This window comes from Balaenoptera musculus, chromosome X, assembly GCF_009873245.2.
Source record: "Balaenoptera musculus isolate JJ_BM4_2016_0621 chromosome X, mBalMus1.pri.v3, whole genome shotgun sequence".
Classification (NCBI taxonomy): domain Eukaryota; kingdom Metazoa; phylum Chordata; class Mammalia; order Artiodactyla; family Balaenopteridae; genus Balaenoptera; species Balaenoptera musculus.
Window position 1 is genome coordinate 77,204,368 of NC_045806.1, and position 7,447 is coordinate 77,211,814.

At 35.1% G+C, this 7,447-nt stretch overlaps 1 pseudogene; it reads left to right on the forward strand.

Annotated features, from left to right (window-relative positions):
- Nucleotides 1-1,098: 1,098 nt before the first annotated feature.
- Nucleotides 1,099-2,162, forward strand: LOC118888317 (annotated as a pseudogene).
- Nucleotides 2,163-7,447: the final 5,285 nt, after the last annotated feature.

A 7,447-nucleotide genomic window follows, 5' to 3' on the forward strand; every position in this document is an offset into this window, starting at 1 on the left:
ATATGTTAATATAAATGTTTCAGACATTACATGAAACTTAAACTTCTAAAAATCTTAAAAAAAAAGTAATCTTTTTAAATTGTTAGTAACATTATAAAACAGAATGTGACTCCTTAATTTTAAGATATCAGTGATAGACAAATCGAGAACTCTGAATTGAAGGAGAAATAAAGCTTGTAAAGCCAAAAAAACCACAAACAAACAAAAAAACAAAAAAAACAAGAAAGAGCCAAAGTAAACCTAATTTTACATATCAGGGAACTAGAAAAAGAACAAACTAAGACCAAAATTAACAGAAGGAAAGAAATAAAGATCAGAGTGGAAATAAATTAGAGACAAAAAGAGAATAGAAAAGATCAATGACACTAGGAATTAGTTTTTGAAAGCATAAACAAAATAGACAAACTCTTAGCTAGATTACCAAGAAAAAAAGAAGACAAATAAATACAATTATATATGAAAGAGGAGACATTACAACCTATACCACATAAATACAAAGGGCTGTAGGAGACTACTATGAATAATTATATGCCAACAAATTGTACAGTCTGGAAGAAATGAATAAATACCTAGAAACATAAAACCTATCAAAACTGAATCATGAAGAAATAGAAAATATGAACAGACAAATTACCAGTAAAGAAATTGAATCAGTAATTAACAACCTTCCAACAAAAATCCCAGGGCTCAATGGCTTCACTGGTGAATTCTAACAAACATTTCAGAATTGGGAAGTTGCAGTGTGCTGTAAAGGGAGGCCCAACACTGAAAGGGAGGGTAGGGGGTTGACTTGCCCACCTGTTGTCCTCCACCAGTGGCAGAGCTCTAGAGGATTAGGTGAGTGCTGCCTTGTCAGCTTCCACAGCATACTTTGGCTCTGTGGCTGTCTCGGAAGCCACTATCCTTTCTCCCTTCATCCCCTTGGGCCCCTCCTTTGTTGCCTCTGTCACATGGCAATAGACCACGTGGGGGGCACTGTATAGAGGGCAGCAGGAAGTGATATTGGCCACCATACTCCCACTGGCCTCCTCTTTGTCATCCTCCTGCCCAGCCTGGGGCTAAATGCAACCAAGCTGCCAGGCCCCTCCCCCTGGCCAGATGGATCCTTCTGCCCAGAAACCAGGTGTGGAAACCACTGGCAAATACATGGCATCCAGGAGAAAGATGTCTTACCTCTTCTCCAGATAATGAAAAACTTTATAAAAATCTATCACTTCATAAAACTTCATAAAATCTATCACTGTGGATGAAAATGGGAAGTCATTTGCATCATCTTATATTCAGATTTTCAAGAAAGGAAAGTACTTCTCAAAAGATTTCAAGAAGTAAAAACTGTTAAAGATTGCTTCAGGAATTTTATATTTGATGATGAAGATTTGGAAAAACCTTATTTCCTAGACAGAAAATTTCCATCATCTGCTGTTGCTTTCTCTTATCTGAAGATGGAAACTCTATTCCTTATACTATTAATGGGTATTTGACAGACTACCAAAGGGAAGGAGTCCAGTTTATCTATGGACACTTCATCCAAGGAGGATAGAATATTCTTGGTGATGATATGGGACTTGGAAAAACAGTACAGGCTATTTCATTTTTGGTGGCAGTTTTGCATAAAAAGAGAACTCATGAAGATATTGAAAATAAAATGCCAGAGGTTTTACTACAAAGTATGAAAAAGGAGCACTCCTTCTCTTATAGCAAAAAATATGTTCTTAATAGTTGCCCCTTTTTCTGTCCTCTCTACAACTGGAAGGATGAATTGGACACCTGGGGATATTTCAGAATCACTATTTTACATGGTAACAAAAAAGACAATGAACCGATTTGTGTAAAGCAGAGGAAATGTGAAATTGCTATAACAACTTATGAAATACTGTACTTGTGTCTGGATGAACTTAGCAGTTTGGAATGGTCAGCTGTTATCGTAGATGAAGGTCATAGAATCAAGAATCCAAAGGCTAGAGTAACAAAAGTTATAAAAGCTTTAAAATGTAATGTTCACATTGGCCTCACTGGAACCTGCACTGGGTTGTGCCAAGACTTTAGGTAGCAGGATCCACTTCAAGAAGCAGTTTTCTGACCCAGTAGAACATGGTCAGAGACACACAGCAACAAAAAGAGCACTAGATACTGGCCGAAAGCTGTCTATCAAACAGTATTAGAAACAGAAGATGGCACAAAAACAGAAATCAATGGAACAGAATAGAGAGCACAGAGATAAACCTAACCACCTATGGTCAATTAATCTATGACAAAAGAGGAAAGAATATACAATGGAGAAAAGACAGTTTCTTCAATAATTGGTGGTGTGAAAACCAGATAGTTACATGTAAAATATGAGATTAGAATACTTCCTCACGCCAAATACAAAAATAAACTCAAAGTGGATTAAAGACCTAAATGTAAGCTCTGAACCATAAAACTAGAAAAGAGCATAGACAGAACACTCTTTGACATAAATCATAGCAGTATTTTGCACATGTGTCCTAAAGCAAAAGAAATAAAAGCAGAAATAAACAAATAGGACTTAAACTTACAAATTTTTGCACAGCAAAGGAAACCATCCACAATATGAAAGGAAAAACCTACTGAATGGAAGAAAATATTTGCAAATGGCATGACCGATAAGGGGTTAATATCCAAAATATATAAACAGCTCATCCAACTCAACATCCAAAAAAACAACAACCCAATTAAAAAATGGGCAGAAGACCTGATAAACATTTTTCCAAAGAAGACATACAGATGAATAACAAGCACATGAAAAAATGCTTAGCATCTCTAACCATTAGAGAAATGCAAATCAAAACCACAATGAGATATCAACTCACCTGTCAGAATGACTTTCATCAGAAGTCTACAAATAACACATATTGGTGAGGATGTGAAGAAAAGGGAACCTTTGTACACTTTTGGTGGGAATGTAAATTGGTGCAGCCACTGTGGAAAACAATATGGAAGTTCCTTAAAAAACTAAAAATAGAACTACCAAATTATCTGGCAATTCCACTCCTGGGTATATATCCAAAGAAAATGATAACAGTAATTCAAAAAGATACATACACCCCAATGTTCATAGCAGCATTATTTACAATAGCCAAGATATGTAAGCAAGTTAAGTGTCTATCAACATATGAATGGATAAAGAAGATGTGATATACATATATACATATTTGTATATATATATACATATGTATATGTATATACACTCAGCCATAAAAAGGAATGAAATTCTGCCATTTGCAACAATGTGGATTGACCTAGAGTATTACGATTAGTGAAATAAATGACAGAGAAAGGCAAATACTCTATGTTATCACTTATATGTGGAATCTAAAAAATAAAACAAATGTATGTAACAAAACATAAACAGGCTCACATATATAGAGAACAAACCAGTCCTTACCAATGGGGAGAAGGAAGGAGAGAGGGGCAAGATAGAGTATGGGATTGAGAGGTACAAACTACAATGTATAAAATAGATAGGCAACAAGAATATATTGTACAACACAGGGAAGTGTAGCCCTTGCTTTGTAATAACTTTAAATTGAGTATAATCTATAAAATATTTAATCATTATGTTTGTATACCTGAAACTAATATAATACTGTAAATTAACTGTACTTCAATTTAAAAAATTTTTAATTAATTAGGGAAGGCAGAAAAAGAGGGTACAAAATAAACAAAAACAAATACATTAATTGAAGACAGCCATAAACATGATAAATATTAATTCAATAATATTAATAATCATTTTAAATGTGAATGATCTAAATGCACCTATTAAAATACACAGATAGTGTGAAATAAAAAAACACAGCTATATGTTATGTACCATAAAGATACATTAAATTTAAAGACTTAAATTAAAAGGAAGAATTGGGAAAAGGTAAACCATGCTAATTCTAAGCAAAAGAAAGCTGGAATAGATATGGTAATTTAAAACAAAGTAGACTTCAGTACAATGAAAATTACCAAGGATAAAGAAATATATTACATAATAATAAGTGGGTCACATATGCAAGAAAACACAAATCTTAAATGTGCATGCACCTAAAAACTATGTCCAAATACATAAGCCCAAATCTGATAGAACTAAAGGGATATATAGACAAATCCACTATTATGGTTGGAGACTTCAACACTTCCTTTTGTAATTGATATATCAAGCAGACAGAATATCAGTAAGGATATAGTTGACTTGTATAGTACTATCAATCAACTTGATCAAGTTGACACTTAGAACATTCCATTCAACAATGGCAGAATATATATTCTTCTGAAGGTCATATAGAATATTCACCAAGATAGATGACATTATTGGCCAAAAAACACCTTAATAAGTTTAAAGAAATAAAAATCATACCATGTACATTCTCATACCACAAAGGAATGAAACTGAAAACCAATAACGTAAACAGAGCTGGAAAACCCTCAAAAATTTGGAGATTAAACAACATATTTATTAATGGCACATGAGTTATTTTGTGTTTGCTCCACCTAAATATACTTTGATTTGAATAAGCGTCAGGTTAATAGCAAAACTAAGAAAGAGAAAGTACACAGAATTTGCATATACCACTTTCCCCCCCAACAAACATAGCCTTCCCTACTATCAACATACCATACCAGAGTGGTACATTTCTTACAATTAATGAATCTACATTGACATGTCATTATTAGCCAAAGTCCATAGTTTCATTAGCGTTCACTCTTGATGTACATTCTATGAGTTTGGACAAAAGAACAATGATAATTAACCACCATTATAATATCATACAAAACAAGTTTCACTGCCTTAAAATTTTTCTCTGCTTTGCTTATTCATTCATCCCTTCTCCCCACCCCTAGCAACCACTGATCTTTTTATTTTCCCATAGTTTTTTTCTTTTCCAGAATGTCTTATAGTTGGAATCATACAGTATTTAGCCCTTTAAATTTGACTTTCTTAACTTAGTATTGTGCATTTAATTTTCCTCCATGTCTTTGTATATCTTGATAGCTCATTTCTCTATAGTGCTGAATAATACTCCATTGTTTAGATATACCACAGTTTATCCATTTACCCACTGAAGCACATCTTGATGGGTTCCAAGTGTTAGCAATTATGAATAAAGATGCTATAAATATTCATTTACAGGTTTTTAAATTGGCATAAGTTTTCAGTCATTTGGGTAAACACCAAGGAACATGATTGCTGAATCATATGATAAGAGAATGTCAAATTTTATGAGAATCTGCTAAACTGTCTTCCGAAGCATTTATATCATTTTGCATTCCCACCAGCAAGGTATGAGAGTTCCTGTAACTCCACATCCTCACCAGCATTTGGTGGAGTCATTTTTCTGGATTTTGGCCATTTTAATAGGTGTGTAGTGGTATCTCATTTTATTTTCAAATCTTTGATGAGATGATGTGGCACATCTTTTCACATTCATATTTTTCATCTGTATATCTTCTTTAGTAACTTGTCTGTTCTAATATTTTGCCCAATTTTTAATTGAGTTGTTCATTTTCTAGTTAATTTTTAAGAGTTTGTATGCTTTGGATGCAAATCCTTTATAAGATATGGTTTTTTTTTTAATTTTATTTTATCCCCATGTGTGGCTTGTCTTCTAATCCTTTTGACATTATATTTTACAGAGCAGAAATTTTTAATTTTAATAAAATCCAGCTTCAACCTAAGTATTTTTCACATGTACCTAAAATCAGTTATTCTCATTTAGAACAAATGCAGGTGGGTAAATGCGAAAACAAAGGTTTTTTGTTTTTTTGTTTTTTTTATATTTTAAATAGAAATATCCATGGCGAGTACAATTTCTTTAAGACACAAGAGGAACATTATGATAATAAAGTATTGAAAGGCATTAAAATGTGCTACTTGGAATTACTGCCTCAAATGATTATTCATTATTGCATGGTATAAATTGGTGCTGGGTTACATGCAATACCTGTAAAGACACTGATCCTCTCTTCCATAAGTATAGAATGCTCTAGACTTCATAAACTCATCATAAAATCAAGAATTCCGTCCACACTATAAAAATTATCAAAGAAAATTCAAATACTTCAGGCACATCTGAGTTATTGGGGCCTTCATATCAGCACCGGAACCACCATTACAGAATCTCTAGGGATAGTGTGGCTTTTCTAAAATTTTCTCAGGTTTAACTCAATCTTTATCTCTAATCTCTGTGGGATCTACTATGGGCTCCAAAGACATTGTCACATTAGAGTGACAGATGGGTTCTCAGTGTCATATGACTAGCTAATCTGCCCCTCAGTGTCTGGTTAACTGGTAGAGTCATTACTATAGATGGTATATCTTCCAGGCTTAGAAAGATCTGATGAATTTATTTTCAAATGAAATTTATATTAGTAGTGACATATCTTATTCTTAGAATAAAGTGAAATACTTAAGATTCACTAAATAGTAATTATTATAATTTATTATTAATTTTTGTTTTCCATACTCCAAACTAATTCTGATGAGAAATCTATGATAGTCAGAAACATAGAATGGGACCAAGCAATAAATTATTAAAGGATTAAAATATCTGTCTTAGGAAGACACTGGAACTCACCAAAAAAGATACCCCACATTCAAAGACAAAGGAGAAGCCACAATGAGATGGTAGAAGGGGCTCAATCAGAGTAAAATCAAATCTCATAACTGCTGGGTGGGTGACTCACAGACTGGTGAACACTTATACCACAGAAGTCTACCCACTGGAGTGAAGGTTCTGAGCCCCATGTCAGGCTTCCCAACCTGGGGGTCCGGCAACTGGAGGAGGAATTCATAGAGAATCAGACTTTGAAGCTTAGTGGGAATTGATTGCAGGACTCCAACAGGACTGGGGGAAACAGAGACCACACTCTTGGAGGGCACACACAAAATAGTGTATGCATTGGGACCCAGGGGAAGGAACAGTGACCCCGGGGGAGACTGAACCAGACTTAGCTGCTAGTGTTGGAAGGTCTCCTGCAGAGGCAGGGGGTGGCTCTGTTTCACCGTGGGGACAAGGACACTGGCAGCAGAAGTTCTGGGAAGTGCTCCTTGGTGTGAACCCTCCTAGAGTCTGTCATTAGCCCCACCAAAGAGCCCAGGTAGGCTCCAGTGTTGGGTTGCCTCAGGCAAAACAACCAACATGGAGGGAACCCAGCCCCACCCATCAACAGACAAGTGGATTAAAGTTTTACTGAGCTCTGACCACCACAGCAACAGTCAGCTCTACCCACCACCAGAGCCTCCCATCAAGTCTCTTAGATAACCTCAAACACCAGAGGGCAGCCATCAGAAGCAAGAAAAACTACAATCCTGCAGCCTGTGGAACAAAAACCACATTCACAGAAACATAGGCAAGATGAAAAGACAGAGGGCTATGTACCAGATGAAGGAACAAGATATAACCCCAGAAAAACAACTAAATGAAGTAGAGATAGGCAA